This window comes from Manacus vitellinus, unplaced genomic scaffold (assembly GCF_001715985.3).
Source record: "Manacus vitellinus isolate BGI_N305 unplaced genomic scaffold, ASM171598v3 scaffold_36_pilon, whole genome shotgun sequence".
Taxonomy (NCBI): domain Eukaryota; kingdom Metazoa; phylum Chordata; class Aves; order Passeriformes; family Pipridae; genus Manacus; species Manacus vitellinus.
The window spans coordinates 3,857,563-3,885,246 of NW_021940508.1; the positions used below are offsets into that span (position 1 = coordinate 3,857,563).

At 41.5% G+C, this 27,684-nt stretch overlaps 1 protein-coding gene across 4 annotated transcripts in view; it reads right to left on the reverse strand.

Annotated features, from left to right (window-relative positions):
- GHR (growth hormone receptor) overlaps positions 1-27,684 on the reverse strand; it is a 163,544-nt gene that overhangs the window by 128,146 nt on the left and 7,714 nt on the right. Inside the window, exon 2 of one of the 4 annotated variants that reach the window (XM_018077230.1) lies at positions 19,302-19,357. The exons of 2 other annotated variants lie outside the window; for them this stretch is intronic. The gene's annotated coding sequence lies outside the window, so the exon portion shown is untranslated. Of the gene's footprint in view, positions 1-583; positions 625-19,301; positions 19,358-27,684 lie in introns of those variants that run through there. One more of the 4 variants, XM_008932064.3, reaches the window with a different exon arrangement.

Below are 27,684 nucleotides of genomic sequence, written 5' to 3' on the forward strand. Positions count from 1 at the left end.
TGCAATACTTACAGAAGGCCACACATTAAGAAACAAAATTATAGATAGCATTAAAAAAAAAAAAGAAAAGAAAAGAAAAACGAGAGTAGGGAATTGTATAAACTGGAATAAACCACAGAGAACAGAAACTCCGATTAGGTCTATTACAGAGAAGCCTGCAACGCTGGCAGCTAAACTACCATTCTCGCTCTGCTTTTTAAATCCCAGTCCACGCAGAAAAGAGGGTTTCTCTGAAGAAAACTGCTTCTCCAGACCTTCCCTCCCCCATCACCCCCTCCATCACCCACAGCACGGGAGCTGACGGGAATTCTTGCCCCACATTCGCCGTCCCGGCCACAGCCAGAGCTGACGCCGCGGTCCCGGCCCGGCTCCGGGGCCGGGCTGCCCTCGCCAGCAGGGCACGCCGGGCGGCCCCGCGGGGCGAGCTCGCAAAACCCCGGGGCGAGAGCCGGGTGAGGGCGGCGAAGCCCGTCAGGAGCCGGACCCTGGGGCTGGGACACTGGGGCGAGGAAGCCATTCGGCGTCCGCCCCCGGCGGGAGGCGGCGGGCAGGGAGAGGCGCGGAGCCGCCGCCCGGTACTCACCGAGTCGCTCACAAACTTCGCCCAAGTTTTCGCGGCGGCGCGGCGGCGGCGGCGGCGTGGCCCCCCGGCGGCACCGGCACCATGGGAGCGCCCTCAGCGAAGCGTACCGCCGCGACCGGCCCAACTTCTGGGAGCGGCAGCGACCGGCGAGAAAGCGAGCAAACAGGCAAGCCCAGCTTCGGGCTGAGCCCACTCCTCCCGCGGGCCGGGGGGGCGGGGGGGCGGGGGGCCAGGCGCGGGGAGGCAGGGGGCGGTGGGGGAGCCCCCACTCCTCTCTAGCAACACCCCGCCGCCTCCGCCCGGCAGCGGAAACGCTGGTGGTACTTCCGGTTTGCTCGGCGCAGCCGCAGCCTGCCTGCCCTGCCTGCACTGCCTGCAGGGACGCGGGGGGGCCAAAAAAACTTCAAAAAGGGCCTGCCGCTCCGTGCTCTCTCCTTCTCCTCCTCCTCCACCCCGGCAGAATGGCGGCCTCGCCCGCCGCGGGGGATCAGCGGTGCGGGGCCAGGGGAGCGTGTCCTGACGGGTGGGGCGGGCGGACCGGGGGCAGCTCGGCGTGTCCTCCGGACTCTGCCGCCCTCCTGAACCCCGGCCGGTGGCCGGCACTTTGGCTGCGCCGCGGGGCTCCGTCTGGGGGGAGACGGCGGCTACTGGAAACGCACGTCCCTGAAGGGCCCCCCGGGGGTATCTTCCGCGCTGCGGGCACAGCCCCGGCCATGGGCAGCGAGGGCGAACCTCCGGTCCCGAGCCGGCGTGGTGCCTGTAAGGGCAGGGCTGGCGCTCGCGTTTGTGTTCAGGAAGGCGATGAACCCGATTTTAGGGAGAAGGGGGTGTCAGCGTGCCACGGACGCGGCTACCAGGTGGAAGTAAAGTGGCGTTGGACGGCTGAAAAGATGATGATAGGCATCTTCCGTGAGCAGGTGTGTGGTGGCTCACACGAAGAACTGAGTAGTGTCAGTGTAGACAGAAGCTACGGCAAAAGGGAGAGACTGCTAGGGATTTTCTTACAATAATAAAATATTTCTCTTTTGAGAAGCACCTTAGGAAAGAAAACATTCGAAATGAGCATGGTGCCATCAGTTTGTTTAGGTATCGTTTACGTTGATAAACTATCAGAGGTAGGCACATAAGTGCAAAGGTGACCTCAGCAGTAACACGCTGATCTTTGAGGCCCTTGCAGGCACGCTGTCCTGTGTGTCCCATTCACCCTCAAATGGCTCATCATCTGGCTTCCTCATACAACAGAGGTGGGACAAGAGCCATATAAGCCAGTGTTATAAAAGTTTCACAATCACTCGGCAATCACAAGGCAAAGTCCCCTCTGAAATTAATTGTAGCTCACCCAAGCTCCCTGTTGTGGTTTGGTGAACAGGAATACCAGGGCCAGCAGACAGAAGTTGTTTGGTTACAGTGGCTGGGGACAATAGGGTTCCTGGCACCTCTGGCTGCTCAGGTTGGTGCTGCCCTTCCTGTATTACTGCACCAGGAGCTGTGCTACTGGGTCCTGCTTGGCTTCAGGGAGGTGGTGTGCCTCAAATATCAAGTGATGTGTTCTCAGCTGGGCTGTTGATCTGGACTTGCTCTGCCCTGAACAAATAGAGTGGGCCCAGGGGGTAAAGACATGTACCTGTGGCAAGGTGGACCATAAGATGTGGCCTTATGAATTTTCAGTTGCCTTAAGGGAGTTAAAAATCTGACATCAAAACTGAAATGAAACTGTATGACAGAAGTATCACTGAGGTTTTAAACTAAGAGTATACAGCTTCATCTTTCTTATTCCTAGAGCATACAGCTTCATCTTTCTTATTCCTACACCAGAACCACCTCTTGCCTTTTCCTCCTTCAAAAATCATGGGAACAGAACTCTACATTTTTTTAAGTGTCAAGCTCAAGCAATACAGTAGTCTTTCCATTAATATATGTGCAAAGGACATTAACTTTCAGTTCTTACCACTGGTTAGGAAACTCATATCCACATCTCCTATGAGATGCCTGTGCTGCCAAACTAGTGGTTGTTTTCCAGGCCTTTCACTCTTACGTCTTCTACTGAAGCTATGGCAAAGCATGATTAAAAACTCACTGGTTTAGAAATTCTAACTATAGACCTGATCCTGGCCCTGTAATTTGATGGTTGAAACACTGTGTTAGGAGAGAAAGACTTGTATTCCGGGTCCAAATATGTTTATGGGGTTTGTTTAATACAACATTCCTGTAACATAATAAGATCTGAGACTATGACAAACTGTTTTGTATTGGCTAAGTAGCAGTGAGAGCTGAACATCTGAAATACCACATGGGTAAACCAGAGAAAATATTTACTGCTTCCTCATTATATGTACAAATCAGTGTAGATAATTATAAATCCATAGTTTATTATATATTCTGGGTTTATACCTGCCTGGACTTTCTGTATACTAGATAAAAGTTGTTTATTTTTTCACATGGCTGGTGGTTTAGTTTCATGGGGATTAATGTCAAACACAGTTCACTGCCAACAAGACCAGATTTAGGCAAAAGCAGCCAAAATAATTTTCAATCAGAAAGCTTATGAGGGTGTGCATGGGGCTGGAAAAACGGGAGACAAGTAAGAGTGTAGTTTTCACACTGTACAGCTGGTCCTGGAGATTTGAAAGCACAAGCGTGTGTATAACTTGAGTATAGGATAAATATTTTTAATTTTCTTAATCTTTCCAATAAAAATAAACAGCATAATAAATGGTCAGTGGTCTCTTTGCTTCTCTCAAAAAAAAAAAGGTTTGTCTTTTGATAACTATTGTACTCAATTTCATTGGAGGATTTAGGGGGATATTTGTTCTGTGCTTCTTCCCAGTGGTAGTATTTTAATCACCAACAGAAATTAGCTTCAGAGTACCTGAGTTTGGTATCTTATGAAGCAAGAATCTTAAATTTGGCTCAGTAAAAATATAGAAATTGGTTCTTTTTAGATCTGTTAGGACACATCTACTTTTAAAGCTATGTATAATTTAATGAATGTCTATGTGCTTCATTTTTCTTTTTCATTTATGCTGTATTATCACTCTTCCAGATTCCCTCCAATCTTCTTAAAAAGCCTTGAAACTCAAGTCTGGCTTGAGTATTCTCAGTAAAGATACCTTAATTCTGACCATTTACTCTGACACACTATCCAGTCATGCTTACACCTACTCTTTTCTCTGAACATGCTATTGCCAGTTCAGTCCATTCCAAAGAGTGTATTGAAAGCCCTCTCCTTTTTGAGCATGATGCTCTGCAACCAGGTGCAGAAGACAAAATGATGTCTGAGTCTGGTTTGCTCTCTGTTTATATTAGTGTATAACATAGTGTTTGTCAACAGTATGTCAAATAGAATTCTAACAGCTCAGTTCATAACAGTTCTTCATCTGAAAGAGGTTCCTCTACTTTACAGTGTCTACAGCAAGTGCTGATCATAATTTCTGCCAGACTCACTGTGAATGCCTAATGTAAGCACGGGCTAAAGTCTGAGCTTGTGCAACATAGAGGTAGCTGTATTGGTAATGCCTGCCAAACTCCTATCGCTTGATTTAGCAGGCAATAGTTACCTATAGTCAGCAAAAGCAAGGTTAATATATGCATTTCTAGATCAATATAACAGGGTCCACATGCAAGGTCCATGCTAAAAAAAAAAACCACAAAAATCTGTTATTTTGTCTAGCAAAGTTTGTACTGGAAGGAAATAAGGTGACTTTTTTGTTACTAAGCACTTTGCTAATATGGTATTGCAAAATATACTCTTAATTGATACTGCTTTACCTGTGGAGCTCTTACATTAGGCCTGAAACAACATGATCTAGTCTGAGTAGTTCAAAATTCCCAGTGGTTTGAGGTTTAAGTGACTATTTAAATTACAAAAACATTTTTTATTTTTCAAAGCTGCATTAAAAACTACAGGAGAATGAGATTAAATCAAGACGTTGTTCATATTCCACATTCTTACCTGCAGGTTAAACCTATATCTTTATCTGTTTCCTTGGCTTCTTGTTTAACACCATCATAGAAACAGAAAGATTCAGCTTGGAAGAGATCTCAGGGGCTCCCTAGTCCAATCTCCTGCTGAATTCAGGGTAGGTGAAGAGGGAAAATCTTATTACTCAGGGCTTTACCCAGCTCGGTTTCAAAAGCTTCCATGGATGAAGACTGCACAGCGTCTTAAGGCAACCTGCTCCACTGCTGCAGTGTCCTCACAGGGCAGAAGGTTTCCTTTCTTCTCCAGTCTGAACTTCTCAGTTCTAATTATGCTCATTGTCTCTCCTTTGTCAATCATGCACTGCTGTGGAGAGCCTGGCTCTGTCCTCTCAATGTCCTACTTGTAACAGGGGGAAGGCTGCTCTGAGGTGCCACTGAAGCCTTTCTTTCTCCATGCTGGAGCAGCCCTGTCCCTCAACATCCTTTTGGGGTGCTCATGCTCCAACTCCTGAGCTGAGCACCCTGGTGGCACTTCACTGGGTCACTCCAGTTGTGCAATATCTCTGTATCAATGCATGGGCTTCTTTCTTTCCAGGGCAGGATTTTGCATTTGTCCTGGCAGAATTTCACACAGTTCCCATCAGCCCACTCCTCCAGCCTGTCTAGGTCTTTCTGGAAGCATTTCTTGAGCATATTGACTGATCCCTCCAGTATATTGTTATGCGCACACTTGACAAGTGTGCACATTACCTCCTCCAGGTCATTGATAGAGATATTGAACAGGATGGGTACAAATTATTGATCCTGTGTTATTGCGCTTGTTACTGGCCTCCAGGCACAGGGACTATGAACCCATATTATTTTAGTAATACAAGACAACATCTTTTTCCAATTAATTTTTCCAGTTAATCTCCACTGATCTTATCTAGATGGTAATAAAAAATGAGGGCTATAAAAGGAACATGTTAGTCTTTTAGAAATAAGAAAGAGAATGATTCAGATGCACACGTGTTTCCCCCTTTATATCATGTGTCCTGGTTTCAGCTGGGGTAAAATTAATTTCTTCTCAGTAGCTGTTACAGTGCTATGTTTTGCATTCAGAATGAGAATGGTGTTGATAATGCTCTGATTTGCTGGTTCTTTACTAAGTCATGTTTATCATAAATCAAGGACTTTTTTCGTGTCTCATGCTCTGCCAGTGAAGATGATAACAAAACAAACTGGGAGTTAGCACAGCTGGGACAGGTGACCCAAAATGACCAGATGGATATTCCACACCTTAGAATGACATGCCCAGTATATAAACTGGGGACAGTTACCTGGAAGGGCAGGTCAGTCTGGGTTCAGGAAGGGACATCTGGCACCGGTTAGCAGGTGGTGAGTAATTGCATTATGCATCACTTGGGTTTTCCCTTATTATTATTATTATTGTTGTTGTTCGTGCTTTATGGTGAACTTGCCACTGGCTGCCACAAGAGAGGAGCCCCGAAACAACATCTCAGCCTTGGCCATATTATCACCATAACTGGTCTACTCTGGCCTCCAGTCGGCAGGTCTGGAGACACACCATCTATAACGCTGCTGCGTCCTTTGAGAACGCACACAGGATCACTCTTGAGGAGAAAAGACAACGCAGAAAGAACCGTGTCTTGCAGAATATACCACCTAAGGAGTCTTTCTGCTGTGCCTTTTGCAACCGGACTTGTCTATCTCGTATTGGCCTTTTTAGCCACCAGCACACTTGTAGCAAATGTGGGTAGAGCCCTTCCCAAATCTTCGTTCGCGAAGCCCAGCCATGATGATGATGATTATTGTTGTTGTTATTATTATTATTACTACTACTACTATTACTATTATTACTACTATTATTATTTTACTATTATTACTGTATTTTAATTTATTTTCAATTATTAAAGTGTTCTTATCTCAACCTACAAGTTTTACTTCAATTCTTCTCCCCATTCCACCATGGTAGAGGGTGAGAGAGTGGGGGTTGAGCGAGAGGCTGCGTGGTGCTTAATTTTCAACTGGGCTTAAAACCATGACATATGACTTTGGAAAACTTATGGAGAAAAAAAGGCCACTGGTGTTGTGTGAAACATAAGTGAAAGTTAACCTTTGTAGGGAGTAAGTCAGTCTTTTAGGCATATACTATGTTTGCTGTCAAAATATCTGTTTATAGGATGGTAGCAAGTGAAAATTCTGAACAGGGGGTAGGTTAATGCTTCCTCTTTCCTCCCTTCACCTTTTTAATGCTCTTTATTCATCTATGGAATAAGAATAGCTGAAAGAAGAAAAGCACTCTTTTAATCTAAATTTCCATCATAAGTAGAATTGCAGAAAAAAGTACCACAGCACACGATTGCTTGCCACAAAAAGAAACCACACTAATAAAATGCATATTTCAACCATGATCAGACTTGTACCAAGAGCTGGGAATACACAGTGCTTGCTGTATGCAAAAATAAAAACAATATTTAATAGCAGCTCTGTTTTCAGCCTCTGAATATGTGGAAAAATTTAGGTTGTGGGATATCTGGGTTATTTCCTTTAAAGCTACAGAGCAAAGCTCCCCTGAATACTTTATATGAAAGTAGAATAATTACCTAACCAATATCTGTAGAAACAGAGAATTTTCTTTGAGGAACTAATCTCCAAGGAACCAATATGAACAAGCATGCAGGATAAGAAGGCACAGGCAAAGAGAGAAAAGAAAGAAGGAACACTCTGCCAGAGCCTGAGGTCTCTTGCTCTCTCCTTCTGTTATTTCTAAGTCATTCATCATGTCATTATCTGCAGCTAATATAAAGCAAAGACCTATCTGCTCTGTAATGAATACACTGACTTTCTGGTTTTTTGTGGAAAAGTGTAAATGGTGGTATTTTGCTTGCTTTGTTTCTGAAGAAGGGAGATGGGGGAGAGTAGGAGTGAAGGGTTTGCTTGAAATTTAATATTCACTGCTGTTTTTTTCTAAGATAAATATTATCAAGGCTGGTATCCTGGCCCATTTCCAGCACTACACAGGTTGTCCTTCATCCTAGATGTTACATTAGCCAGAAGAACTACTTCAAATGAACAGTGAAAAATATCAATCAATTTTATGATAAATAGTGTGATGGTGTTGCCCTGTGATCTTAACTGAATCCCATCCTTAGTCTTTCAAGCATTAATAGAAGATTGTAACCACAATCTGCAAGGCTGGAATTCAGAGCCTGAGACCACTTCCTGCATCCATATGTCCACATTGTCCTCCATTTCTTTCTATGAATAGCACAAGTTTCAGTATCTGGTGAAGCTTCTACCTAAAATGCTAGGGTCTAAAGTGTCTCAAAGGTTTAAGCACGTTAAACAAGGCTTTTTTGGATTGTCTTCCTGTGTTTTAATGCCTAAATTCTAATATGCTAAAGAGCTAACTGATTCACTTTTCCAAGTATTTTACATTTTTTTGCTCAGAGCATGTCTTCATTGTCTACCCATGTTTCATGAGCATTTTTCTGCAACTTTTTGCTACATATTCTTGCTCTCCACCCAAGTTCTTTTGTCTCTCAGACTTAGGTGGAAAGGAGATGAGAAAAGCTAGAGCAGACACTATCTTGATTATTTGGGTACTCAAATTCACTTGAAGCTAAAACAGTAGTGTTACCATGCAAAAGACAACAGACTAGAATTGAATAAGGTTACAGCGTATAAAGTATGTTACTTGAATATCCTGGACTGGTTCCATGTAAACAAAGCCACAGAGTAGCTTTGTTTGTCGTTTTCATAAGTCTGGGACTTCCAGGAACAGCAGCAACCTTTAATTTACAATTCAGCTAGAAGCCTATAATTGACAGATCTCAAGCATATGTGACAGCAAGGAATTTTGGACAGACCGACTAATAAAATACATGCTACTGCCGTCTCTACATAACTGGTATTCTTTCTATTGAGAAAAACATCGACCTCTTTCTGAAGAGCTTGGTTTTTTACATCAACTCACCATTTTGAGAAACACGTAACATCAGTAGAGGAAAATCCTGAATTAGTATTATCTTCTCATTTAAATGCTCACAGGGAAATGTCTTTCAAAGCAGAATATTTTTGTACACATGGAAGTTCCTAAGATGATGTGAGGTAGCACTTTGATTCTTCAAAAAGACTATGTTTGTTGACATTCTTCCCAATTCTACTCTGTATAATCCATCTAGTCAGGTGTAAAAATCAGACCCACAGGTCTGTAGCTCCCTGGTTTTCATATTATAGGGCTATTTTGCTGATGCTACACTGATCGTTCTCCCTTCAGAAATCTTAATGGAGCCATAACCACCTTGCTGTCAAAATGCAGATCTCTGGACCCTTTTGTTTTTACTCGACAAATCCTTCTCCTTCGTGGAGTTCTCCCATGGACTTTCCATTCCATTCAAAGAAAGTGGTTTAGCTGTCCATCCACACAGTCTCTTGTCCTTTGGCCCTCAGCCTCTGCCTGGGTGAAGTTGCTGCACATGTTTACTTCCAACCCTTTATCCTGCATGCTTGTACTGTGATGGTTCTTAGTGCTCATAACAGTAACAAAAAGCAGTGGATGCTCAAGTCAGCTGACACAGAAATGACCTCTAGAGTCGTCGAGTTCAGGGAATGTCCAGCCTTTCAGGTTAATGGTGCTGCATAACAATGTTTTACCTTATGCAAGCCATGTGATGCATACCATTGCCTTGGAGAGGCCAAAGAGCAGCAGTCCTGTGAACAACAGTGTTCTTAGAGGACTCCTGAGTTCCATCATGGGATGTGGGGCAAGCTAAATATAAAGCTGGTTTCCAGGAAAATAGGTGACTTCACTCTAAACAGGATCTGATGATTGTTTCTTTTCCTAGGTGGAACCTCAGATTGAGCAGTAGTTCTGACATCAGAACAGGCCACTTGCTCATCATGTGCTTGGCATGCTTGACATGTCATTGTTTTGACATGGTAAACACATTGGAATTATTGAGGAGCCAAATAGAGCTGAAACCTACGAGTTATCTGCTCGTAGTGTTGTTCACTGATGTATCCCAAAACAGAATTTACTGTCCTTACCTAATTCTTGGTATTTTCTTGAGTAGATTTCTTAATGTCTCAGTAGTAAATACTCCCTTACCTACCAAAGCCGCCTGTGTCAGATATTCACAAGTTTATAATCAGAATGTTTTCCTTAATACCTAACACTTTTTTTGCTACAATTTAAATTCCAGAATTCTTCTATCCACACTGACAATGGTGACCAGATTATTCTCTTTTGTGCTAGAAAATAATTACCACGTACTCTTCAGTTTTTCTTATATCTTAGGCCGAAGGATCTCTGTTTTTGAAATCTTTCATCATAGATCACTTTCTCTTTGCCTCTGATCACTTGCACTGTTTTGGGCTTTCTCCAGTTGGTCCATGTCTTTCCTGAAGTATAATGCCCCAAAGAGACCAAGTTTTCTACCTGACTTTCTAATAGTGCTCAGAAGAGGAAAGCATGAAGGCTATACTGCTATTTATAAATCACAGCATTAAATTTGACTATTTCCACCTAAGTGCAGTGTATCATGTGGCCTTTAGTCCATTTTTCATTCCACCACCACAATTTCTTGAGATAATGTAATTCTCACTTTGAATTACGTCTTCCAAGACATTCATGCTTGTGCTGCTTTCCAGCTTTGTCTCATCTGCAAGCTTAATAAGACTGTTATCCAGATTAAGAAAAAGTTGAATAAAGTGAGAACAGAGAAAGATTCCTCAAAAACCCTAATTTTGTGATATGACAGTGTCAAAATAAAGAAAATATGTTTAAGATATGCATTAGCATATTGGTTTTTATGCTATTTTCATTTTCAAAAGTTTGTAAAGAGTTTAATTGATTCTAGATATGTTTGGGAGTTTTTTGTGGTTTGGGGTTTTTTTCTGTGAGTTGAAGTTAAATTAATTAGTTTATTTCCAGGCTCTTCTTCCTCTGCTTTCTTCCCTCTTTTTCTATAAGGCAGTTGTAATTTTTTTGTCCTTTCCCAGTCTTACATGTTTTAGCAATTTTTCACTGATTCTCAAGTAATTGCTAATCTGACGAATTCACCTCATTCTTAAAATATCCCAGGCTATAGTCTATCTGGTCTAACTGGCTTGAGAGCGTTTCTTAATGCACTCCTGTCCTATTTCTTTCCTGTTTTACACTGAGTACTTAACCCTTTGTCATCAGGGTTAATTACGCTACTGATGTGCCTGCCTGACATGCATATGTACGTGTGGCCAGTCTTCGCGAACGAAGATTTTGGGAAAGGTCATTACCCTTCGAGACACAGTGTGCGCTGAACTGAGCCCACCCTTTAATCCTGAGTTCATCTGCCGGGGCTGAGTGAGCTTGGACAGTGGCAGTGAGGTCCTCAGGACGTAGGTTTGTTTAGAGTGACCTTCTCTTAGATGGATGGCCTTACAGGGCTGACGAGCTCCATCTGCCCGGAGGGGTTCCCTGACCGGGAATTGAACCCCGGGCCGTGGCGGTGAGAGCGCTGCATCCTAACCACTAGACCACCAGGGGTCCTCAACTGACGTGCGTAAAAAGATTTTAAATACTACCATTTTCTTGAGCTCATCAGTTATAGAATCACAGAATCATAGAATCGATTGGGTTGGAAAAGACCTCCGAGATCATCGAGTCCAACCCTTGGTCCAAATCCAGTCCATTTACTAGATCATGGCACTCAGTGCCACGTCCAATCTGCGTTTAAAGATCTCCAGGGATGGTGAATCCACCACCTCTCTGGGCAGCCCATTCCAATGCCTGATTACTCTCTCTGTAAAGAATTTTCTCCTGATATCCAACTTAAATTTCCCCTGGCGGAGCTTAAGCCCGTGCCCCCTTGTCCTATTGCTGAGCGCCTGAGAGAAGAGACCAACCCCCACCTGGCTAGAACTTCCCTTCAGGTAGTTATAGATGGTGATGAGGTCACCTCTGAGCCTCCTCTTCTCCAGGCTAAACAACCCCAGCTCCCTCAGCCTCTCCCCATAGGACTTATGCTCCAGTCCCTTCACCAACCTTGTTGCTCTTCTCTGGACCCGCTCCAGCACCTCAATATCCTTTCTGAACTGAGGAGCCCAGAACTGAACACGATACTCAAGGTGTGGCCTCACCAACGCAGAGTACAGGGGAAGGATCACTTCCCTGGTCCTGCTGGCCACGCTATTTTTGATACAGGACAAGATCCCATTGGCCTTCTTGGCCACCTGGGCACACTGTTGGCTCATGTTGAGCCTCCTGTCAATTAGTACCCCCAGGTCTCTCTCTGCCTGGCTGCTTTCCAGCCACTCTGTCCCCAGCCTGTCATTGCCTTGCCTCCAGTCTCAAAAATAGGCAGGAAAATTAATCATAATTTTCCTTTCTTTTCTTTATTATTAGTGCATGTTACCTTTTGAAGTGTTTCCTAGCTGTATGTTGGGGTTTTGATTTAGTTTTCTAGTTGGATCATAAACATGTGCTGTTATTTTACATGTTTTAGAATTTGATCTGATTTCCACTTCTCAGAGGGAACTTACTGAGTTTGAGATCAAATAAAAGTTCCTGGATTAGCTAAACTAATCTCTCAGTACTTTTCCCTTCTGATAGGAATAGCTTATGTTTTCTACCACAACAACAACTTTTTCCTTTGATGTTTTGTTGACTTGAGTTGGTGGAAGTTTACCTACTTCAAGTCCATGATCATCTCCCTTTTTTCCTATTTTCTTTCTTAGGATTGTGTGCTCTGTAATTTCACAGTCACTGTCTCCAAGTTGCCTTTCATCGTTCTTTTCTGAAACAACTACTCTTCACTGCTAAGAAACACATCCAGAAGTGCCTGTCTTCTGTTTTTTTCTAATGAAACAGAAATAGTGACCAATGCTTTTCAGTATAGAGCTTGCTAATTAATTTCTGTCCTGATGTTTCTTTTCTTACCCATTCTTTGGACAGTTAAACTCTCTCGTGACTCTTCAGTTCTATGCTTTGAGTATTGAATGATTTGTCATGTTATTAATGAAAAAGACTTCCACTGCATATATGCTCTGTTCATGTGGTTTGTTTAATGATAGCAGCAATTGTGTCCTCCTCTTCCTTCACTGTCACCCAGAGGCTTTCGACAAGTCCAACTTCCTCCCCTGTCTGGAGCTCAACACCAGTGCAGAGCTATATCCTTTACTGTTAGATAGTCCTATCTTACTTATAAGTCTTTTTTTTTTAACAACAAGATAATTTTTGTGGTCACTTTTCAGGTATCCTTACTACTCTTGTTGATTTCCTGCATTTCTTCAGGCTTTCAACTTGGCTTGTCACATTCCTCTGCTCTCCACACATTTATTTTTTTTAAATTAAATTTGTTCAAATTTGCTTTGTGCACTTGAAATGCCCACATACAAACAGTCATACATACTGAATACATGGTACATAAAATTAAATCTAAGCATGTAACTTTTTCCCTGTTCTTCAATGGCAAATTGAATATGAGTCATTAGTGCCCTGACAGCCAGGAGGGCCAACCGTGTCCTGGGGATTATCAGGCACAGCATCACCAGATGGTCAAGGGAGGGGATTGTCCCACTCTGCTCTGCACTGGGGTGGCCTCACCTTGAATATTGTGTGCAGTTTTGGGCACCACAATATAAAAAAGACGTTAAGCTCTTAGAGAGTGTCCAAAGGAGGGCAACAAAGATGGTGAAGAGCCTTGAGGGGAAGCCGTATGAGGAGCAGCTGAGGTCATTTGGTCTGTTCAGCCTGGAGGAGACTGAGGGAAGACCTCATTGCAGTCACAACTTCCTCGTGAGGGGAAGAGGAGGGGCAGACACTGATTTCTTCTCTGTGGTGACCAGTGACAGGACCCAAGGGAATGGCCTGAAGTTGTGTCACAAGAGGTTTAGGCTGGATATTAGAAAAAGGTTCTTCACTCAGAGGGTGGTTGGGCACTGGAACAGGCTCCCCAGGGAAGTGACCACAGCACCAGGACTGACAGAGTTCAAGAAGCATTTGGATGATACTCTCAGGCACATGGTGTGACTCTTGGCAATAGGTGCAGGGCTAAGGGTTGGACTCAGTGATTCTTGTGGGTCTGTTTCAACTCAGCACATTCTGTGATTCTGTGATTCTCTGATTCTGTGATTCTTTGAAGATGTTTTTAAAGGATTTTTATATCACTGATCAAACAGACAATCAGGGCAAAGAGGTCTTTTATCAAAATTTTAGGTTGAATTGTGCTTTTCTTTGTCATTGTTTACTTTAGTCTACTGCAGTTTAGATACCAGTCCTGAGGTAATTTGCAAATGCAATGTTTAAATGTCTTCAAACAATGGCAGTAACATTTACCTGATGTGGTTTTGTTATTTTATTTTTAATCATAACAACTGTAACCCCAAAGTGGAACACCAGCAGATGTGTCCTTTCCAGTTGCCTTTCACTGTACTTGATAACATTCCATCCATCCTGATGCTTGTAAACAGATGCTTAAATATCCAGCCAGCCCAAACTTTTGACACAGGCCACATCTAGAAATAGCCTGTACAGAAATAATCCCATAAACTATTTGACATAGCCAAGAGGAGGGCCCCATTATGTTGTGACTTGTGCTAGTTGCTGTTTACTAAGAACACTAATGACTTTGACCCCAGCAGTTGTGCTCAAATAAGAGAAAAAGTCACAAAACTGCTTCTTCTCATTTTCATAAATTTGAAGTTTTACTTTTATAACTTTGAATTAGTAGTTTTCAGCTATTACTCCTGGTGCAGACATGGCCAGCAGGCCAGCAGCTAGGACTGTCTCTCTGTCTCACATGAGGGACTCAAGGTTAAAGGCCTGTTTGCCCCTGCCCTCACTCCCAGATCAATCCATGCCTGGCCAGAGCCTCTGCATAGGAAAGCTACTGGAGTATTCCTATTGCATACTAGAAGTTGAATTTAAAATCTGAAACAAGTCATTAACTTTCTCAAGGACAGGGAAATGTGAGGTAAGTTTGTAATTCTGGAGATATATCTCATACGAAAGTATAGCTTCTGTTACTTGTGGAGCACAGACACTGTTTATGTCACCCTGCAGAGGAAGTGAAAGCTCAGTGCTGGTGTTACATAGGTGCCTAGAGGACTGGAACCTTCAAGCCCCATCCAGTTTTCTGCAGTGGAGGAATAGCTGGAAAGGAGGGGCAGGGTCAGGCAGAGCAAGGACTACAACAGTAAGATTACTCTCTTTAATATGTACATATTTCAGTGATGCTGTATATCTCCTCATATGTTTGGGCTGCCTCATTTATTTTTTCCTCACACATAATGATTGCAATGATGTTTACAGAGACAGCAAAACTAGAAATGTGTCTTAAGTTTTTAGTAACCGTTGAAAAGTGAAACACAGAGATCCCCAAAGCATAGGATCATATATAGAGCCTACATGCATCCTGACTTCTAGGCATCATGAGATACAAGTACAAGATTGGTGTTCTTCAGCATATCCCCTGCAGTTTATGTGCAGGACTCTGGTCCACAATTTCCAGCTATTTTCTCATCTAGACACCTTGAACTCTCTCAAAGACCACCTTAAGCAATGATTCATTGAGATAGGAGCATCAGAACTCAGTTTTTCTTTTGGTTATGAATATTCATCTCATTTCATGCTTAAATATATTCATGGCCAGCAAAAATCCATTTCTTCATGAGTCAAAATTGTCCTTTACCTGAAATAATACACTTTCCTCCCAGTGCTTTCCCTGGGTATATTGATAGTTACTTTATTACCTCTTTGCTTTGACTTTGATTTTAGCGAGCTGCTTTAGTCCCTTCTCAGGTAGGAGGCTGATACAGTAGTCAATTCTAGTAGGAATGGAGATCCACCTGCTTAATTTTTCTAATAATTCTGATGCTGACCTGCCCTAAAAAGACAATTTCCAGTTCAATGCAAATATTTTTTGTGTTTTCTCCTTTTTGTTTGCTTTGTTTTGACTTGGATCAAAACCTGAACATTTTGAAATTTCCAGTGAACTGAACTTCTGAGAATGTAGAAGATCAGTTGTCACCTTAGTTCTGCTACCCAAGGCCCCAAGCCTGTGACTTTGGCTGGAGCAGTGAAATGCAGGTCCTTGTCTCCTATATATTGGAACTGGATGCCCTGGAATTACAAAATCTGAAATTCACATCAGTCTGGGTGTAGTACATTTGCTGAACCTAGTGTGAGCAAAGTGCCTGGTTTCTGGGAAGCTCCCAGCAATCCAGCCCCACCTTGGGTTCTGCTGAGGCTCCTCAGAGCTGCATGGTCCAGATTACACATTTCAGTGTGTGAAACACACTGTTCAGTGACTTGTCTTTTTTCTGTCATTAATACTGCCTATCCCTGTATGAAGTTCCTTGTCTGGTACATCTTTCTGCCCAAAGTCCCTTCTTTAGAGCAAGCCACAGCTGCTATAGTGCTGGGTGGAGCTGGGAGAAGAGGCCACTGCTACCCAGGAACACGAGAAGACATGCCACCCTGAGGAGCAGGACAGGCAGTGCTAAGGGGAGTATGTTCATGTGTGTATGTGTATACCTTGATTCCCTAAGCATTGCTGACAAAGCTGCATGCGGTCATCACTCCCTTTCTCATCTTGTACTAAATCCCATCTTCCCTCTTATTTTGACAGTATTTTCAATGTAATGCTAAATAAAACAGGAACAGGGAATGAGATTGCTCAATGAGCCCCATATAACCCTCATCACTTAACATGCCCTTTGGCAGGTTTTGACCTAAGTCAGCAAGCCCTGAGTAATGCCAGGGGTATAGCACTGGCTGGGAACTGTCTCCGGTAGAAAGTATGGAGATGACTAAACTGCTGGAGCTGGCTTCTTGTTCTTACACTGTCCTCCAGCACTGTCCCAGCAGTGTCTGAACCCCTGAGTAGGCAACATGGTACACGTCAGGGGTATGCAACACATTCCCTCAGTTTCACGCTATGAAAACACTGGTCTGGCAGACTGATACCTGAGCCTTGACACAATTTTAGCTACCACAAAGAAATAATCATCATACTATACAAGTGCTGGATGGGGGCCCAGAGGAAACCGTGGCCAAAAGCTATGTAATGTGGGCATTGCCCATCTGTGACTCGTTGTGTTTCACATAGTAGTACAGATGTAGTCACGGTCATCTGCCTACTTGAGCTGTCTCTAATTAATTTCCATAACATAAAACTTAGTAGGATGAAAACAAGGTTTTTTTTTTTATTTTACTCTGTCCAAACATTTTCTGTCCATGTAAATCAACCAAAACCTCTATATAGAGCCAATGTGCTCAGCTTTTAGATGGTGCTTTGCGTAAACTTCTGAGAGTTTTCGTCCCACTTAGTGATCTCCAACCACAACCTCACTGCCCCCCACCCAGACACAGCTTTTGGAGATCACAGTTCAGAAATACAGAGTTGGAATTAAAATTACTAGAGCAGCAATCCTCATTGTCTCAATTGCCTCTTTCAGCTCCTGCATCATACATCAAGCCTCACTTTTTGGTCCACATAAAAGAAAAACATTAATATTTATATATATTAATATTCTTTCCAGATCATTGCCAGCCTTCTCAGATCTCACCTCTCTCCTTCCCTACTTTCAGCTGCACAGCTCTACTTCAGTTCAGGTTAATGTTTTCAGGGAGGCTGAGGCTCCTTATGATCATTCCTAGCCCACTCTTGTAACTGAACTATAGATTTCAAAGATTTACTGGAGGAATAGTCTCTTATCTGGTAACAGATCCAGTTATTTGCCTCTGCATTCATGATTGCAGTACTTTGGACTTATAGGCTTTTCTGTTATAGGAAGCCAGTTAACTCCTTCCCTATTGCATGGTGGGGAAAACTATCTTCTCTTCCCCATTCTTCAAATTTATTTATTGTCTTGCAAGTTTTTTATAGGTATACGATTGAAAGATAAATTTGAATAAGTATGTTCAAGGAGAGAAGACAGGGAAGATATTTGCCAAAAGCAAAACTTTCATGTGATTCTGAATTGACTTGTTTTTTATATCATTAAAATAAAATCCATTAATTCTAAATCCTAGAAGATGGCTACTGTTCTGAACTCTGCAGTTTAAAACATTGGCTGTTCCTTATCTGACAAGTTCTAATAAGGCCACACCATAGATCCAGACCATCCACATGCTCGTGAAAGCTTTGCTATCCACAGCAGCTGCAGCAAAAAATGCAGCACCTAAATTCAAGCAGAACAGCCACTGCACAAAGGTATTACACTGAGCACTGAGACATTTACTTAATGAGATAAAAAATTAGATGGGTCCTTGCTTGCCAACATTTGAGCTCCCTTTCCACATGCCTACAGCATCTGGTCTGAGAGCACCAACTCCAAGAATGGACTTGATGTCTGATAATCAAAGTAGGATTGAGAACTGTGATGAGCTCTGAAATCACAGGGCTATGGAACTAGAGGGAAAAGAAACAAAACATTTGCGCCAATCTCATTTGCATAATACTGATCAAGTCCTTAAGTCAGTTTGATTATGAATTATTCAGACAGAAAAACTAAGTTTACATGTATACACAATATTGTATATAGCAGAATCTAATCCCCATCTGCCCCCATTGGGTGGTAATCATCACACTTCTTTTTCCAGCAAAATGAAGACCATGATTATTGTTACAGAATAAAATCAAGTCTAATGAGAAAATTTGTCATTAAACTAAATAAAAAACAAATAGTGATGTTAAACTCTGCTTTCATTAATAGCAGAATGAGCAAATGCATGCTATTAGTTACACATTGCTGCTTGTTTTCTCTTGCTGTTATATTCATAGACCTTGTGTTTTTGTTAAAATGAGAATGATAAACAGCTGCAGTGTCCTGGATCACAAACTGAAATGGCCTCTTTCAAAGCATGTGAAGCCAATAAAACTGCAAAACCAGATCTGAAACCAAATCCAGTGCTGGCAGAGTAAGACTGAAGTAACCTCACTTGCTAATTTTTTACCTAATTACATCTGATTACAGCAGATGAGAATGACTTGATTCCTACTGATAGCAGTGGAGTAGTTGCACTGAATTTCCTAATCCTTTCTCCTGTTATAATATCCTGGATCATCACTGTGTTGCTCAAAAGAGAGCAAGTAAAAATTTGGTATGATCATTGTCTTTCTTACCATTTTTAATATTAAGCTCTCCTTTATCTTCTCTAGAGCAGGCTTTTGTCCTTTCTCCCTCTGAATGCTGTCAGCTCAGTTCATGGCTACTACCTCTTCTCCCCTTCTCCATTTACTTAGGTATCTAGAGATAAAATGGAAGTCCCTCAGGACATTAGACTTGGAAGCCTCCAATGCTGTTGTATCTCTTACTGCTTTTCAACTCTCTCCCCATCCCTAAATTGCCTCTTATATTTCCCTATAATTTAAAAAAAAGTCCCCAACTTCCCATAATCTAGCCTAACAACACATTTTTTAATGTCTTGAGCTAGTAAGAGCAATGTTTCCCTTATTTGTGCATTCTAGCTACTTATTTATCAGTGTCCTGGCCATCTATAGACAGCTGAGAATGCAGAAAATTGACTTCGATCTATTAATGTAGAGTTTTCATTCCTTTTTTAAATCAAACCTTCATCCTTGAGAAGGATGAGGCTCTGCTCTTCTGCTTCAAAGGCAGAACCCATGAAATTTGTGTTGAATGTGAGACAAAGCTTTGAAGAGCAGTCACGAACTGCTGCTGTGACCATCACGATACTCATTCTTTTCCTCACTGTTTCACAAGCATCAAAAATGGGCTCTACAGCTAGGACTCAAGCCAGTCAGGGGCCCAAAACTGGTTAAACAAGGGAATTAGGGCTGATACGTACCAGTTGTTGGAAGCAGCAGGACTTACGAAAGGTATGCCATGACCTGATGATCCTGCCTGCAGGGACAAAGGAAATGTTGATCCTGTGTATCCTCTGCCGATTTTTTGTGCTATTCCATAACATTCTGCTTATTTCACAATAAGTTAATGAGCCTACTGTGTTGCAACTTCACCCCAGAGCTACTTAATTCTTTTTGCTGGGGTGATAAATACCAGCAGACCTCCCAGGTCACCAGGGTTTGTGACATGACCCCTGATTGTGATCTGAGCAGTGTCTGGGAGTAGCATGAGTGCACCTCTCCCAGACTCTGTCCTGTGATAAAGGCACATCAAGGCCATTTCAACGAAGGTCTTGTTTCTCCAACTAGTCACTTGTTCATCATCTCCCTGTTTTTCCATATCAGATGCTATTCCACGTGATGGCCCTACAGCATCTCTGAGAGTTATTGTGAGGGAATGGTTAATACCCCTGGTGAAGGAGAAAGCCTCAAATGGGGCATGTGTAGAGGATTGGCTGTTTAACTTCAATAAACACAATTTTTGGATTTGACTCCACTAGGTTGGGTGATCCAGTTCACCCTTCCTCCTTTCCCAAGTGTTAGGTAACCTTGGAGGTAAGTCCTATTCACACTTATGCCCCACATCACCACTAACAGCATTTGGCTCTGGCCAGTAATATTCCATTAGCATCTGAGATCTAGGACAATAGGTTTCACTGTAGGATGCTCTATTCAGAGTCCCATTGCTCTGTCAGCGCAAAAGAGCTTTTCATTCCCTCTGACCAGACAGGTCTTTGATTCCCTCCATGGTGAGGAGAACCCTGCGTCAAGATGCAGGAAGTGAAGCAGAATGGGCAACAGAAATGAACACAGTGGTCCATAACATAGATCCTATCCTCAGCCTGAAGAAGACCAAACAAAACTCAGAACCCACCAAAAAAAGCCTACATTAGCAAAAAAAAAGTGAGCATAAATGGCTTTCTGATTGTAGTTTTGTTATAAAATCGCTCATCACTAACAAAATTATAGAGAAAAGCCTTCTTTTCTGTGTGCAGAAAGGTGATACGCCTTGAGGTACAAAGCACTTTGGATGTGAAGGAGGTGTTAATGGGTGACTTGCTTTGATTAAGTCAGCCTGTGAACTTTGAGCACTGATTTCTTAGGCAATCTTCAAAGACTACATGCCCTCCAGATTCCTCTGAGTCAGGCCATTACAGGGAAATGTACTTGTCTTTGTAGTGAGGAGTTGTTTGCTCTTCAGTAATTCTTGCTTTCTACTCATCTTGCTGAAACCCTCATTAGTGCCTATGATCAGCTGGCACCACCATTCATTTTCCGTTTTAATGTTTTACTTGAATTCATCTGCCTTTCAGAGGTCTGCTCATCTCTGAGCACAAAAAGGCTCTTAGTTCTTCACTACCTGAAGGGAGTAATTACCATCCTCACAGCCTCTGGATCTTCAGCCATTGCTAGTGCCTAAGGAAATTTCAGGAGCATGGGCTAGGACAAACTCTGTTCCCTATCACACAGTTACCCCAACACAGTAAGTTTTCTGATATTTTTGTTGCAAAGCCTCCTTAATGTGGTCTGTCTGCAGCACTGACACAGCTGTAGTGTCAAAGTGCAAATGCCTAACATTTTTCCGTGCACTTAACCTCATGAGGAATACATTTCCAATGCAGCAAAGTCCTCTCTCCGTGCTCCTAGATGGGAACTGAGACCTCAAGAGGGTGAGATTTAAAAAGTTTCATCCTCTGGACATGTTTGTGTATCCCTGCTGCCTGTGGAGAGACCCTTAATAACTGGGCAAACTAAACATCGAAGCTGACTTTCTTGCTGAAAACTGCAGAGGAAGTAGTTTGTGATTCAGGGAATTGCGCGTGAGTGTTTTGCAGCCCAAAATATTACCAAAGGTGTTGGTTAATTTTTCCTGTTAGTATTTCCTCATTCTTGTGCTTAGTTTCAAGAGACAACTGGCATATTCTGTACTCTGAAGAAAGACTTCTTTTCCTTTGCAAGTATTGGTAAAAGACCAAGAAGGTACCTCTCATTTCAAAAAGAAGCTAGAAGGACATTCAAGCCATCATTTAAGAAATTACAAAAAGGAATAATTGTGATTTTATTGGGTTGCTTTCTTTTACAACTGGTTGATCTCTAAGCAAAGAAGATGCATGTGGCAATGACAGAGCTACTCCCACTGCACTGTCATTTGTAAGTCAATGACTAACTGGTCATAAACAAATATACAGACCAGGTTTGTAAAGAGGAGCTGACCCTTAAACAGCAGCTGAGGACTGTAGGTTAAAGTCACAGGCAATCTCTAGCACACCTTGAAAACTGATTGCTTAACATTTATACTTGCCATTAAAATTGTACCACACAGTAAACTGAAACTAGGCCATAAACTATTTTGGGGAACAGCAGTAATTTTCAAGATTTAACCATTTAATGATTTTTCCCCTTTTGAGGTAGATTTTGAGACAAGAGGCAAGGCAGATGTCCCTGGGCTCCAGCATGAGGACTTGCAGAGGAACACTAACCTCATGGTGTCATTGAAATCTTTGACTGTAGTAATTTCCAAGATAACAATAGCAGCAAACTCATTACTGTACCATAGTAATCTTCCCTGACTGAAAAAAGATTGAAAAACTGATTTTTTACTTATAATAAGATTGAGATTTGGCAAACTGGGTTTTTTTGAGAGTTGTCAGAGATTCTTGACATTTCCTCTTGCAAATACTGTGCATCAAAAATACAGCAGTACAGTAACACTTGTCCTTTACAGGTGCCCATGTTGAATATGGCTGCTCAGGTGAACAGTAAAGTTCAGAGTACAAAATACAAATATATTTAATATAAATTCAGTAAATAAACCTCCAAGTTCTCAGATGGAAGAAAGAAAGTTGTATGTGAAAGAAAGCACTTGACTGTTGCAATGGGGACTGTTACATTTGGGATTTTACTGGATAGTACATACATGAACTGTCTTTATAATTGGTTAAAATAGTACAGAGACTGTTTAGCTTATTTCAAGACATAAATCCCAAGAGCCTTTGACAGAAGTGAAACAACCCCAAACAAACAAACAAAAATACATCATCCCTCAAACCAAAACACACCCTGGAGAAGTTAAAAGTTATTCAAAGTCAGACTCATATGTCATGCATGTGCCAAATGCAGGCAAAAAAGATTAGGCTGAACCTTTGAATTGAAGTTTCTATAGTTTTGAATGCCTAGTCTTGCAAGTCAGTGAAATTAATTTTCAGAAATCAACTACTGAATTAATATAGCAATCAACCTATAAATTTCTGATGAATGACCTTCAAACGATGGGTAGAAAGAGTCTTTTAAGAAGTCACCTTGCAACCATTTTCGAAAGAGATTCTGTTAGAAACTGTTCCTTAATACAGATTTCAGGAGGTCCAGAGGAAGGGCAGTGGGAATATCAGCCTTGCTGTCTTGCTAGTCAAAGGAAAATAAAAATATCTCTCCTGTTACTCTTCCTTGGCAGTAAAAGACCTGGTAAAAGAAAACCCTGAGTCCTGTGCTATTCTTTTCATTGAGGCCATCCTAGCCTCAATCTGTCTATGCATTCCTCTGCTGTTTCTTATTCAGAATATGCAGCCTCATATTTCCTGAAATCTCTGTGTCTACAGCTGCATCTTCTCAGGTACTGGGTTTTTAGTACTCTTAGGTTCAATTTTACAGTAAGCCTTCTGCCCAGCAAGAAAAACACACCACTGCAGGTACTGGGTTTTTAGTACTCTTAAGTTCAATTTTACAGTAAGCCTTCTGCCCAGCAAGAAAAACACACCACTGCAAGAACAGAAGCTTCTCCTTCCTTAGGGACAACAGGCAGTGACCTTTTTTACCTTAGTCTCACATACAAACCTAAAGCTATCTGTTTCAGAAACTAAAATTCAATACAAAAGAAAGCAACAAAAAAGCATATATGTGAGATTTGAAATACACTTACAAAATGCCCACATTCAGTGACTTATCTTGCCTTATAGGGATTCTTCTGAGGATACTCCAGTGGAAGTCAGATGTTATAAGAGCGTGTATAGACAAAATATTAATTTCTACAATATTAATGTGCTGTAAGAACTCCCTCCCATTAACTTGAGCTAAAGCATATTTTATCCTCTGGAAATTTCCATAGGTTCTGTCAAACACTGTTGAGGGGATATGGACAAGCTACACCTTTTAACAATGATGTTAATAGCAAAGACTTAATCAGAAATAAAGAGATGAATAATTGTTCCTGGTGCTGCCATTTGGTATCTTCACACACACTCTCTAAATCATGCTAAACATGCTCACTAAATATGCTGTTCATTTCAATCTTGACCAATAATATTACTGCCCCTATATTGTTTTTTTATTTCAGAACTTCACTTCCCCTGTATAATACTCTTTCTGTCTGGTTGGATATCCAAACATGGCATGTTTTCCTTTAACCACATCCATAGTACTCTGGCTTGAGGATCAACGTAAATAGTAATTAACTGAGCCAGGGTAACTTGTATGGGTGCAATACAAAACATCCCCATAAAAAGCCTCAAAAGAATATTGCAAAAGGATTACTTAACCCTTTCATTAGAAAGAAATCTGTCTTCCTATCAAATTAATTCATCTTAATTTAGCAGGCATTATGCAGGTACTTCAAAACATCTTTGTATTTTTAATGTATATTTGACTAGGTGGTTTCCAGGCTGCAAGATAAGGTCCAAATACCACCAGTCATAAAACCTTTATACGGATTTCAGTGGGGTTGGATCCAGCCACGAAACCACACAGCCAGGAAAACAGTTGCAAATGCAGGGGAAAGTACTACAGCAACAAATACAGCTCAGACCAACACTCCATGCTGCAACCACACAGATCTCATCTGAGAAGAAACTGTGCAAGATCTCTGCAGTAAGAGTCTCTAAAAATGCAAAGAAATAATTCAGCATTGAAGGTACTGAGCTCAACTATAGGTCTTTTCATAGAAGAAAAAGATGAGAGGAAAGTTTATGGCTGGCTAGACAGTAACAATCGTGAACTGACTGTGCTCATTAACACTTATAAGAAGACAATACAAGTTCTATCAGTTCCTTCTGAAAGCTTAAGAAACTGTTCTTTAAGACTCCTTCTCAGAAACCTGAGAAATAAGGCACAAAAGAGTGAGGAGTACCTGCACTGGTCAAAGTAATTTGAACAAACATAACTTCAATAAGAGGACAAAGAAACACAATAAAACAATAAACCACTTAGAGATAAAAAATTAATCTACAAAATAGGTTATGTCATTATTACTAACCTTCTCTCATGACAGCAGTCCAAATGTAGGGTAACCTCTTTATCCAAGCTAAGAAGTATGTGAAATAGTCAAGCTCTGCAGTATGTGGAACTACAGGGCATGTATTGCTGGGTAAAAGGTAGCTTTTGTTATTTGTACTGCTGCTCTTCAATTCTACCACCACTCTTGCTGCCTTCCTACCCACATCTGTCATCACTGTCAGAGCACTTCCCCAACTGCTGTTGGTCTTCAACATGTGAGCTCTTTCAGACCTTCCAGGAGACTATTTCAGTGCTTAACTCTTAGAGGGAATAAAAACTTACTCTTCAAAAATGGACAGTATTGGCCATGATTTTTACTTGTCTTAAGATCTTTCACCCTACCATTACTGGCTGCAGTTGCTGCCAAAGCAGCAATTTGTCTATGGGAATATTTGTCAAAAATTTAATTTCTGTAAGTGTCCAGAGCTGCAGTCCTACGATCACTTCAACTTGATAATTTATTTTTTCTCTAACAAAATTATCCTAAGTTATTGCACATCTGGCATATAAGTAATGTCTGGTACAGCTGTTCACTTCTCCTGTATGTCAACAAGTACCAAGACTTGTGGACTCTTCTTTCAAACGGGTCCCTGCTCAGATTGAGTACTTTGGTAGCTTCTGTTTACTTTGTACTGAAGAACATCTCTAGTAAGGAGAACAGTGAGCTGACATTTCCTTTCAACATTGAATTTTTCTTCTAATAAATTTCATATAATTATTTCTGAAGAAATTTTCTGGGTAATAGAATACAAGCGCATATTGAGATTTGAACCCCATTCTGCTAAACACGTATACCATCTATTTTCAGTTACTTTGATTGCTTGCTTGATACCCAGCACTTACATTCAAGAGTCTAAATTCTCTGTAACAGCCTGTTGAGGAATGTAGGCATCTTTGAATCGTGATTCTTAGCATGTAAATTAGACATGTAAATTCAGAATATATAGCCACACCTTTTATAATCTGCAGATCAAAACCAAAGGTATTTACAGGAGTGCACTGCAGGAAGGATATATAGCTCAGAGACAATGTAGTGCAAAGCATCACCAATGTCTCCATAAGGAAACAAGCAGTCTTTTTTAGCTCTAGCTTAATGACAACAAGTTTTGACCTCATCTGCCTTGCACAGAGCAACATTAATGCACTTATGTGCTTGCTGTGGTGCTCTGGATGGGCTTGTTGTTTTTGGCATTGCATGACACAATAAAAATATAAGATCTAGCATGTGCCCTGATGCTGCATTGAAGGCAGCAGTTCCTCCTAGAAGTCAGAAAGTGCTGAGACTCAGGTACCATAAGTAGGAGCATGGAATGAGTCTTCAGAGGAAAAAGGACATAGAAGATGATGTTCTCTGCAGGAGCCAGCCCTGTCCCCCGGGATCAGCATTGCTCTGCTAGGTTCTGACTTGTTGCTGGACTCAACAGTCAGGCAGGTCAGGTGTTCACATGGGTTTACATCGAACTTCACAAGCTTCTGGGACCCAGAGAGCTTTTAGGCAGAGTGTGTTTCCACATGGTACTCTCCAAGAGTTCTGGTCTTCAAAATGAGATCAGGAAGCACCTGCCCTGGATGGGCTTGCTGGCAACCAGGTTGAAGCTGCCAGGATTTTTTGTTTCTAGTCTATTTAGCTGCAGGATGGTGGTCACACTGGTCCAGGAGGTAAACTGGTGTGAGATAAAGTGGAATTGTGCTTATGCCAGACCTTAGCAGTCCTTCCATAATTCACATAAATAGTCTGTAATCCAGATAACTGATATTTGACTGTTGTCAGAAATACAGATTCTAGTAGTTTTCAGGCTAACAGATTAAAAAAATGAGGGTAGACAGTGTATTAACTAAAAAAAAAAATAACCTAAGTAAAAACAAAAGCAAAAACAGGAGAAAATCTTAAAATACTATCTTTATCAAAGATGAACAATTAAAATTTAGTTAATGCATCTTCAACTAAAAGAGGATGTAAAACAAAGTTCTGTCAGACCTGTCCCATGAAAAAACATCTTCTTTCTAATCTGAAGTATTTATAATCTTTTATAATCAAATGCATTTTCTATGGAAGTGATATGCATCAGAACCTAGAGGCAATCATGATTCCTCCCATAGAAAATTAAAATATTTTGACTCTTCATATTTATTTAATGCAGAAAAAAAATCTTTATTAAAGTATATATTTGTTGACTTCTACTCGCATAATAAGTAAATAGACATTAATCACAACAGCTGTCTTGAATTTTCTGGATATCTTTTGGTGTTGTACATGAGATACTGGCATTTACAGGGCACGTAAGTAAAGAATTCAACTTGAATGGCACACCCCATCCCTAGGAAAGGGTTGCACTATTTTTTTTAACAAGAAAGAATTGCGTGCAGTATTTCAAGGGATGAGGTTAACAATAGGAATTTAAACAGATAGCTATAAACTTACTAAAGTGGGGATTAGTGCAGACCGTGGTGCACATTGATTCCAGATTGCAGATTTGTGGATTTTCATTTCGTACTAAGAAAACAACCACACTGGACCACTAAGGGTATGTTCCCTATGTTCTGGGTCTCCAGCTCAAGACAGCCAGAGTCTGAATTTCTAGATGCTGACAAGTTGGTACAGCTGAAGCCAGCAGATGCCATGAGTGGTGAGTGGCTATTAGACAGATTTCAGGCATCTCCAGTGAAGAAGTCAGGTAATGAAGCACTTAGTTTAGAGGCTGCTTCTGTAAATGCTGGGATAAATATTCAGAAAGTTTACAAAATACCACGTCAGGGAGCTGAGGTGGCCAACTCATTTATGTTTGTAGGCTACTCAGATCCTATGGTAAGAAACATCAGAGAGAATAACTCATTTCATTTTGGATACAAGGTTCAGATTACATAAGATAAGCGTGACAAAGTCACACAAGTGACAAAAATAAGTATTGTGACATTATGTCATCTACTCAGCACTTCACATTCACAACACAGAAATACCCATTCTGGGGGACTAAGGAGAAGGTCCAAATTGTTTCCCCTAAGCAGCTAAGGGACTTGTTCAGCTGAAAAACATAAATGCTTGTGTTTTGCCAAATCACA